General features: G+C 38.3%; 1 long non-coding RNA gene across 8 annotated transcripts in view; it reads left to right on the forward strand.

The window, feature by feature from the left end:
* LOC125698245 (uncharacterized) overlaps nucleotides 1–10,378 on the forward strand; it is a 352,601-nt gene extending 342,223 nt beyond the window's left edge. For 6 of the 8 annotated variants that reach the window (XR_007379132.1, XR_007379129.1, XR_007379134.1 and 3 more), the window contains 3 exons: nucleotides 559–619; nucleotides 1,272–1,619; nucleotides 2,856–3,177. This is a non-coding gene — a long non-coding RNA (uncharacterized LOC125698245). Of the gene's footprint in view, nucleotides 1–558; nucleotides 620–1,271; nucleotides 1,620–2,855; nucleotides 3,178–7,639; nucleotides 7,778–8,065 lie in introns of those variants that run through there. The other 2 variants (XR_007379135.1, XR_007379131.1) reach the window with 2 other exon arrangements.
* The last annotated feature ends 740 nt before the right edge of the window (nucleotides 10,379–11,118 follow it).

An 11,118-nucleotide genomic window follows, 5' to 3' on the forward strand; every position in this document is an offset into this window, starting at 1 on the left:
GATAAAGAATAGATTAGTTCATTACACACAGCCACTACCGGAAGACACTGGAAATGGATAGCCAAAAAAGAAAAAAAACAGTGGAACATTCAAAAAATTACCTCTGAATTTATTTGACCACTGCACATCTCTTTGCTCAAAAGCGTAGCTCTGTGCTTCCATCACAAAGTAACTGATGTCTTCTAGTTGTTAAATTCAGCTGGGACACATATTCACGTCCCTGAAAGAAATTAAGCAAAACAGAGATTTAAAGACACGTTCATTTTTCTTCATTATCTAGAGATAAATTGGTTGATTTAGTTTTATTTTATGTGGAAGTTCATTGATTTGAAATGTATTTTGAATTATGATGAATAAAAGTAAACTAAGAAACATTTTCCAGAGTTGCATCAGAACAGTACCTACAGCTATATAAAACCTAAAGCCATCATAACTGCTGCACAACTTCCACTCAGACATGGGGTTCAGGTCTCATCTGTGTCTATTTATCAGCCAGGGTCTCTGGCAAATTATATGCAAGTATCTAGCAAAGTAAATTCTTATTTCCTTTGTTTTCAGGTAGTCCTGCATCTTGTAAATGGCTCTGCGTGAATCCGGAGAACTGCATGTGATTTGTCAGGTAAAATATTATTTTAAAAATAATTTGACTGAATGCTCACCAATTCAGAGTTTAAGGGTCCTTCATTAGCCCTTGATTTTCACCACGTTTGGTTTGTCTGTAAGTGACTCAGAGAGACGTTCTAGCAAGAATGAAACTTACCAAACTGAAAAATTAACATGCACAGAAATTAAAAGCTCTCTCCACCCTGCAGACTTCGTGGCTGGGAAAAATCATTTGCTTTTGCTGCTACTTCTCTGAGCAACTGCAGTGGGGGTGGCCAAGTTTTGATGCTAAATCAAAGGATTTTGCAGGATAACAATAGCCGAGCTATTGGTAGGGGAAGAGCATGCATTTGTGACTCCATCCTAGATACAATGGTTTCCTCTTCCTGTGGTACAGTGGATTCAAAGGGAATCTAAAAACTCAAAGATCCTAGAAAAATATTTCAGCTGGGGGGAAACTGTCCAATGTGTCACTGAAATGGTGACAAGCTGACACTCTCAGAAGGAAAAGACAAAAAAAAAAAAAACAAAAACAAAAAACCAGCTAAAAACATAAAGCAATGCATTCTGCTTCTTCCTGCCAGGGTTGTGATGTTATTTACAACTTTGTTAGTTCTCTTGTATGTGTTTGGTTCAAAGGGGTTTTTTTAATTTTTCCGGTGCTCCAGAGTCTTCACAACCTTTGAAGGGTGACTGACTAAGAGTTGTGGTTTGAGATTGCTGCTTGAGTCATAGCGAACACATTTTAAAGAGGCCCTGGCAGGGACACAGGCTGGTCAAGATAGCCTGGATGATACTGAAGTGGTTGGAAGTGGATCTGGATGGATTGAACTCATGGCTCACTCAGAGTCAAGATCATAAAAGCATGGCATGGTTTGAGTTGGAAAGGACCCTTAAAGGCCATCTAGTCCAACTCACCTGCAATGAACAGGGAAATCTACAGCGTGATCAGAGTGCTCAGAGGAGGGAAAGGACAATAAAAGCATTTGTACACAAAAATACTCTGAGCCACAGAGGTAAGTGAGCTCTCAACATTCTTCACATCCCATTGGGCCTTTTTCAGTTCAGTCTGTGGGCAATCATAGATGCCCACTAAACCACATCTTCATTGTCGTTACCTTTAAGGATACCCATCCTATCCTCACCTCTCACAACTAATTTCTATATCATTTCATGTGTTTGAATTTATTCTATTCTTGATGCCTGTGGTATTGGATTATTGATTGCAGAGGTTTATCTGTGAACAAAAAACATGTGGTGATGTATGCTAGGATTGGTACCATCTAACTATGGCGTGTCTGCACTGTTCCTCCAAAGAAAACCTACCAACCATTTCAGAGGCAGAGATTACTGAATCTTGTGTCTATTTGCATGTGGTTCAAAATAAGCCCCTGGTGTTTGAGGAAGGTAAAACACATTTCATGCTGCAGCCCTTTTGATTGCACATCTGTGAGAGAAATGGTGCTTTGAGGCTGCAGCCCAAGGCCGTGCAGGCCTTCGTGCTGAGCAGCACGATGTTCCTGATTAGGGCAGGAATAAATCCATCCTGAGTGCAAAAGAATTACATGATCTGGAGAAAATGGAACTTTCTGAACGTTGAGAACTTCTGAAATGCTGTACTTTTCCTATAGATGCCTAAGCAGGAGCTAATCTCTTTCAGAGATCTGGTCTTCTCTCTTAAAAACACATTTTTTTATGGTAGAACAGCTGTTGTTGCTTCTGTTGTGATGATCTGGGTGAAAAGTTTGGTAACAGAGAGAGAAGCTTAAAAAAAAAAAAAAAGCAAAAGGCAAAAAAACTCAGAAAAAATGCCTCCCCAAACCCACCCACTGAAAAAAAACCTTCTGCTCTGGCATTCCAGAGACATACAGCTTCTAGTGTTTTTTAATGCAATTAAAACAAATGCTGACGTTATTTATAACTAAATTACTGGCAGGAAAAACAACTAATGACCAAAACCCACATTTGTACCATTAAAAAAAAAAAGAGTAAGAATATCCTAAAGGGAATGATTTGTAAGGATGTGGTTAAACCTATTTATACCCTGGGTTCTATTTGTTTTACAGCCAGCGGTGCACGAACAACATGAAAGGTTATCTTTGACAAGGTTTTAGCTATTATTTTCTTCCAGTGAAATGGTATTTCTTGAGAAAAAAAGGTCTTCAGAACAAAATAACAATAAATCCTGATTTAGATACATAAAGCTGCCATCGATATCACATAATATCAGTGTTCTTTCTCACTCGATACAGGCGTTTTTAAGATAAATGGTAAAACTGAACTGGAAATCCATCTGGCCAGCTGCCTGATCTAATGAATAACCCCACTTTGGCTCCTGCAATGTAAGCAGAAAGAGTTCTCTCCCGGCCGCTTTCGTCTGTCATGAATCTACAAGACAGCCGACATAATATCTGGGCGACAACAGCGTGCTAACAGTGCAGTGACTTCCATTTTCTTTGCTTTCTATTGATTTTCACTTAATAACTGGCGAAATACTAAACGTCCGCCCTGAGTACCTAATAAATCCTGCCTGAGCTTTTTATTGAGGAGAATTTAATAAAAACAACCATTGTGGCTGAGGGATTTTTCTTCTGGACAGAGCACGGTGAGGGGTGGGTAGTGTGTGTGAGTAAGGGGGGAGAGACATTTGAATTTTCTAATTTTTTTTTTGCAAGCCTTTCCCCCCTCCCTTCTCGTCACTGCCCTCTTGAGGACTCAACATCATTTGTTTCAGAGAAACTTGGTTTCTTTCCTTTGCATATGTTTTCTCATTGTCCAGAGATGGCCACAGCACATGCACGTGTAGTCACAAGACAGAGAAGAAGGGTGTTTACAGAAGGAAGGCACTTCCATCACGACCATTCTACTCGCCCACATTTGCTTCTTCAATCTGATTTCAATTCTGTTAATTGTTATGAAGGTTCTCTAATTGCCAAGTGCAGGGGCTGTCAGAATTCTACAGTAACACGCTTTTTATTGTCCCATTTTACAGCTGTTTTACGTTTGACACTTGACACGCAGGCGTGAAGATCCCCTGTCGTATTGGTTGGCTACTGTAACAAAATGGCATTTTTAAGTTATACGAAGTGTTAAATCTGCATCCAGTTAAAACCATAACAAAACAAAACCCGGTGGTTTCTAAGTTGACAATCCTAATTGTTAGTTTGGGAAAAAAAAAAAAAAAAAAGCTGGAAAAACAAAAGTAAAAGGCTCCAAACCCTCTTTCTCCAGCTGTCCACCAAGCATGCGTATGAATGTTGATATATATGTTACATGCAGTTTTCTTTTCTGAAGATGAATCAGGAGAGACCGGGATGACATTCCTAAGTACAACATATTATTTCCTTTGTATAACCTCCTAGAATGGCTCTCTTTGCCAATAAACTCAACGGAGTTCCTATTATACAAAGCTGCTCTTTTAAAGCATTTGACAGTTTTTATTTTAATTGACACAGAGGCAGTTTCAAAGTCATTGGGTTTAATGAACAATCATCTTAGCATTTGCCTGCTCAAATCCTCTTATTCCCAGCAGTTCACAGTAAAGTTTATTCTAACAGTTGAAATTAAAAAAGGAGAGAGAGGCAAGTAGAAATGTTGAGGAGCTTATATAAAAATCTGTGAATCTCAAGTTTTGTGCAGTGCTGTTATGAAAACTACTCAGCCGTGCAAAGCAATAAGAGGTTTAATTACTCATTGGTAGTCCCTCTGCTGCTCCTGATGTGGTGTGTGGTGTTGCAGAGGCCTGGGAGAGATAATTGAGGCATATGGGTGGAGTACAGCACTGATTTGGCAGCTCATTTATTTTTTTCTTTTGTGTGTGTGCACGCCACTGACTGTGTCACTTCTCCTATGGGATGGAAGGTGCAACAGTTCATTGTGGAAAAGTATCAGTTGATGACAGATCCTGGTTCAAGCTATGCAAGGATCTTGTAGCTGTGGGATGGGGTTCAAGTTCCAGAGAGGATGGATGGTCTCATGAGACTTTCACGTGACTTGTGCCTGACACTGGGAGAGTATTGTGGAGGGAGTGGGGTGTCTCCTGGTGTTCTGGCAAGTCTACACTATCTTAATCTCATGGTCACAAGAAATAGTGTGAGAATGAACCAAAAAGATCAGTTTTCAGGTTTGGCTTAATCAATCCAGTTTAGACACTACTGGGCTCAATAGTCTAGAATTTATTGTCTCTTAATAGGCATAACACTAGTGACAGTTATGGTCTTACCCATCTTTAAGGTATGATGGGGGGTAAAGAAAATCACACAATCATTGAACCTACCAAATCTGGGCCCTAAAAGCCACGCAGAAAGAGTTTTTAAATCCAGAAATTCTGAAGTTCATTTCTGGTTTGATATCCATTTTTATGTGAATTAGTTCATGAACCACTTCCATGTGGCAACTCCGTGAGTATCAGAAAGTACTAAAATTTCTGCTCTGGTTTATTGCTGAATGCTAATGATATTCAGCAGTGGGAAATTAAAAGGGACACACTTGTGGGATGCGACCAAATTACCCTTCACAGCTAACCTTCAAGTGCTACCTGTCTTTAGAGACTGCAGACCTCTTTCCTAAACCAAAATCTTTTTGCAGTTTTTACCAAACGGATAAAACCAGAAAAAAGATAAAAAAAAAAAAAATCATGATCTAAATGGAGTAATAGAGTGACAGGACATATTTGCATTCTGAATAGATTAGCTGGTCTTTTAAATATTTATTTGTGTCTATTTTCAAAGTCCTTGATTCTCTGAAATTTTCCAAACACTTCTGATTTGACAGACTGGGAAATCTGTCTGCAGTTCCAATTATACTTGAAAAGATACATACAAATGATTTGACAAGTTAAAAATTAGCAGCAAGTTCTATACCTAGCTAGATTTTGTAAGCAGCAGTCATAATTCATGATACTTCATTCTAAAGTTCATGTAAATTCTGTGTGTGTGGGATCCTTTAATTGGTAAGCATAAAGGTGTATTGCTATTCACCTAATGTATTCTATTGCTCAACAAAAGGTTGTTGTAGTGAGCTCTGATTGTGACAAATGATTTACTATTAGGAACATTCTGTAATTATTGTTCGGTGGTACCACAGACCGATACATCATTAACATGATAGACGACCTTTTATATCAGCAAAAATAACTAAATTAATAAAAATGGCTTCATTCCAAACCCTGTCAGAAAGCCAATACTCGAAACAATCAAGTATCAGTGATACCTGAAAAGACCAGAGTTATATTTTTGTTAAGCAAATCTTATTGTTTGAGCAATAACATTGACATGTGCTGTAGAATGGGGGGCTGGATTTTCAGCTGCTGTGAATCAATAGTCTAATTAATTCTATTTAAGAAGAGACACACTACTCCACATCTGTGAGGGGTATGATATGTTGGATTTTATTGTGTTGCTAAAAGGAGGTACGATGCAAATGAAGTGTCAGAAAACTTTTCAAGAATTCTGGGAGCTGCTGCAAGTGCTTAGGCTTGCTGGTTCTTCAGACAGATTCTGTTCCCAATTGCATCCACACAAATCCAGTGTGACTCTACTAAATGAAATACTTCCTCCAAATTTACACCGGTGTCATTTGAGTTTGCAGAGGCCAGACTGACTCTGAAACCATGAAAATTTAGAAGAGCACCCAAAAACTTGATTTTTTTTTTCTACCAAAGCAAAAAAATTTAGACCGTTCTGGGCAATTCTTCTATTGTATTGTATTCCTACATTCATCCTTCCATTCCAGATGAATTCCTTCCTCTTGTCATTCCCACCAAGCCACTCACTACCAAGGTAACTCACAAAAAAAATTAAATAGGTAAACCAAACTCAGTAGGACAGCTGCTAAATGCTCAGTGTCATGTATATCTCTATTTTTTCACTCCTGGTCTTGTTTGAGTGTAAGTTTCCTTTGGCTGGGACTGTTCTGTGTACGGACGTTTCACACCTAGCTTTCTCAGTTGTCTGTGTAGGCAGCACAAGGATAAATATGGCGAACAAATATTAGGTGACTGGATCACAGTGTGCTGCATGAGGTTTACTTCACCATAATAAATTCTCAGGGCGTTTTTACAGTGACATGCTGAAAGAAGAGCAAAAAACCAATTAATGCTCAGGTCACTGTGTTCTAATAGGTAAGGAGCAAGTTTTTGGGACTATTCCTTCAGCAGCTGTGTTACTAACTCACTGCGTAACCTTCAGCAAATCCCTTTATTGCATCTCTGTAAAATATTGGTAATGAATTTACGTTTTGTAAAGTGCTGGTGGATCCACAGATGAAAAGCACTATATAAGCTAAGTGTTATTAATGTGATTCACTCAGTGAAATGAAATCTCTGTTGAGAAAAATACTGTTCTGTAAAATTTATATTTAAAGTCACATATTTTACAGCACGAAGAGAATTAAGGTTGTGTCACTGTTTCCAACATATAAACTATATTTAGCAATTTATTCCTTGGCTTCTCTCTAAGTAAAAGAAAACAGCTTGATGCTTAAAAATAACATTTCGTAGGCTTGACGTCCGTAATTTGGACCTGAATGTTTTTTAAACAATTATTTAAAAGAATGAAAAATCTCGTTCTGCTCATATAGAATAAATTTTAATTCTAGCAAGGGCCATATGTATGAAGATTAGCCATTTATCTTGAATAGTTATTTCAATTTCATATGAACATTGCTACAGAAAAATGTTTCTGATGTCAACCATTTCTTTATTTTCTTTTAATGCACAGCTTGCCTTTTCTGTTGCATTCTGTGAAACAGTGGTGTAGTGTTTGAATACTGGGCAGCTCAGTTTTTTAGTGAAACTTCTCTAATTTTACTGCTGAGATGGTCTGAGCTGCAAAAGGTTATACAAACCACATAAACGTTGGGAAGTATATTAGACTCTTAATAATCTTTTGATTTTATTAATTGATATTACCTGTAATATATTCAAGGAAATTGATTCAGTCATCTAAGTTTTAACCCAATATTCTTCTTTCTTTCTAGGTAGCTCTATTATTCCCAAGCTTCTCTCATAATTCATTTGCAAACATTTTTTGTATAGGAAGCTCCTGCTTCGCAGTGGTTTCGCCAGGAACGAAGCCCAACTTTTTTGAGTCAGTTACTTGGGAGTTATCAGTGGAATCTAGGGAAGAAAGGAAAAGCTTTTATGGAACTTTATCACATAATATAACTAGTCAAGGTAAGAAGAATGTGGATTTTATCTCAGGAGAAACATTCTGATTAAGAAAACCAACCAAACAGCCAAACAAAAGGTTGATCTAAGGACAAGGTTTGTCTCTTTGGCTACTGCTTGCCAATATTATTACCAGAGACACTAGAGTGATCTTAGCCATTGCCTCTTATGTGAAGGTCGGACTAAACTGACGCCTTTTTCTTCTAGTTTTGACATGTGAATAGCAACTCTAAGCACATATCACTTGATCTTTACTTGAATTTATTCCCATTATATTTATCTTGTTTTTTATAGAAATCTGTTTGGTCCACTACGATGTTCAAAAATCCTTTGAGGAACTTGAAGAAATGCTGGAACACACAGCTATTTTCTTCTACTAGATCCAGATCCAGATGGATAGAACACCCTATTGTGAATGCCTGGCCACTAGACAACATTAGCTTCACAAAAAGTCTGGAGGCTATAGTTAACCTGGAAAAGCATAGCTCTGAACTGGAAACGGAGAGAACCTACAGCAAAATGTAAATGTGAACTCATGTGAGTGAGGAGGTGAAGCACTGTTCTGTAAAGAAAAGCATGCAACAGCCCCTGGAGCCATGGCCCTGTTGATTAAGGCACTAGTGTGAACTTTCTTTGTAGCAAGGTCTGTAGATGCTTTTAATTTCAATATAATAAAAGGGAATTAGGCAGGTATCAAGACTATTTCTATTTTCCAGCAACAAAAAGAAAAAGCAAGCCTTGTTATTTGACAATTTTCTTACATGGAGATATTAAGTAAATCTTGTGGCTTATTTTTCTTTTTTTTTTGAATAGGTCCTTATTTTCCAGATTTTACATTCAAAGAGATATACTTTATTCAGTTCTTCTAGACCAAGGCTGGACTCCTTCCTAGCCATAGACAGAGATTCTTTGAAATTGTTTTCAAAGTCCAATGCTGGCTGAAACTATTTTAGGTCTTGTCTTTGCTACCTTGGCCCTATCTGAAAGGAAGAAGTTTGCCCTTGAAAGAGAGTTAAACTGCTGTGATTCACCGACTTGGAAGAATTGCAGGATGCTGACTGCCTGAAGTGGTGCCTCCCGCTGGACCAGTGCAAGTTTCCTTCCTTCTTGTCTGACCAAGCCATTAAGAAGTTAGTCAGTTCCCTGAAGGTTACTTCCAAGGAATCTACAAAAAGGAAATATCCAGCCCTGGAAAGGTAATTTACCTAGACAGGATTTGAAATGCAAGGTACTCAGTTGAGGGAAGAAAGTCCTATATCCCATCTGGCTGCAAGAATGCAGCTTCACAAGCTTTTTATCCCATGAGCTAACAACTGCAGACATTCTACTGGGAGATGTCCTATAAAATCTGAAGTACTTGGAGATCCACATTTTCTCTCATCTGGCCTGTTCAAGTCAGAACTGTGGTGCATCGGTGTTCTCAGAGAAACAGTTTTGGGTAAAGCAGCATCCTCCTTTTGAGAATGGTTTGAATCCTCATCTGTGTGTGATGTCTCCTGAACAGCAGCTATTTTTGACTTGGTCGAGGCACACATGGGAGGAAATGCCAGCTATCTGCCTTCGGGGACTAGCTGTAACTTGCTTCCTTTGTTCTTAAGGAGCAGATCCCCAGCTGGTGTGAAATGGCATTTCAGAAGTGCTACTCCTGTGAGAAGCCAGTCCTAAAGCCTGCCACACTGATGGAGCCCTTTGCTCAGAAGCAAGTCTCTGGGCCAAAGTATGTTTTACTTTACCCAGAAACAGTGACGTTATTTGAAATCAAAGAGACTTTTAGGCTGAGGAAAGTGTGCTCAATATGTGATTTTTAGGGTCAGAGATAGAATGAGAGAATTTCCTTTTACTTCCTTCTCCTTCTTTAAATCCCAGTTTACTCTGGAGGAAAATGCAATAGAAAGTAATTTATAAAGGGATAGAGTGACTGCACGGAAATTCTAGTCTGAATTTGCCCCTTCGGTCCCTTTTGCAAATGAAATTAGTCAATTAAGCGAGACAGGATTGGCCCACAGGATGGCTATAGTTTAAAATATGTTTTTTCCCATCACTTCTTTCTCACTCCAGCCACACAACAACACAATAGCACATGCAGAAATGTTGAAGATATCTTCATAAAACAACCCCTCAAAAATGAAAACAATAAAACCAGCCCCCTCCAAAACACACATGCATACAAATCAAAAGAAAAAGTAATTGGCCCAAAAAAGTGTCTCCTAAGTGTCAGTATAATGAAAAACCTTGACAACCATCTGAAAACCCATTCAATACCCAGATGCCTCTTTGTTTCAAGTTTTGGGAACATTTACCTGCTTGTTCAATATACTGGGCTTAAAGCATGCAAAATGATGCAACAGGAGGAGTTTGTGAAAACTCCTTATTCCAATCTCTATTATGAATTCAGAAAGTGAAGTTCTGTAGATCAGATGTACAAGTTGCTTCCTTTTCTTTCCTCCTTGCTTCGCTCAGTCACCGTGCCTGTTTCCTATCTATTGAAAGTGATTTTCTTTCAGGATTTGCTCTTCACTGTGCTCTGCTGATACAACGTGGCTCTACAAGTGCTGGATATTCTCATTGTGAAAAAGAATATGCCTGATTTATGTATTTATTCTTTTATTATTAATTATTATTATTATTATTATTGTTGTTGTTATTGTAAATGGCCAAGCTTAATTCAGCTGCATTATTTTGCTTCATGAAGGGAAATCAAAGTTTCCAAATAATCATTTATGCTCTTGGAAGTTTCTGGAATCCTCCACACACCACAACGTATTTATATACTGTTGGGGAAACGTAAGCCACATAGCATGTATGCTGAAAGTCAAAACCTAGGACATATTTGTGTTCTAGTTCCAAGAACTGTCCTTTTCTGTGATGGTCAAGCAGAAAGGGAACAGCGGTGAAGATTTATGAAAATTTGTCTGCTCACCTGGGGAGAAAGGAACACTTTCTTGTTCTGGTCAATGATATTTCATCCTTTATACCATTCTTATGACTCAAGGCTGTCTACAACATGATAGTTAAAAGGACTGTTCCTTCCTCGGGTGCAGCTCTGATATGGATGCATAAATGCATCAGAATTTTGTTAAGTCTGAAACACACTCTTTCTCACAATTTTTGATGTTAAAGATAGAGCTGTCTCTCGCAACACAACAGGCCTCAGACTTTCACAGCTCCAAGACATAGATGTCTGATTACTTAAGCTCTATTTGAAATTAAATTCCAGCCTCAGGGGCATTTTGATAATAAATTCATTTAGGGAAGAATTTTCTTTCATAGACACAAACATCCTCTGCAGCCATGCTCTGTGCCTGTATATCTGCACAGAAAATTTCAGGGTACTTTCCCCACATTTC

Source organism: Lagopus muta, chromosome 10, assembly GCF_023343835.1.
Source record: "Lagopus muta isolate bLagMut1 chromosome 10, bLagMut1 primary, whole genome shotgun sequence".
NCBI classification, from domain to species: domain Eukaryota; kingdom Metazoa; phylum Chordata; class Aves; order Galliformes; family Phasianidae; genus Lagopus; species Lagopus muta.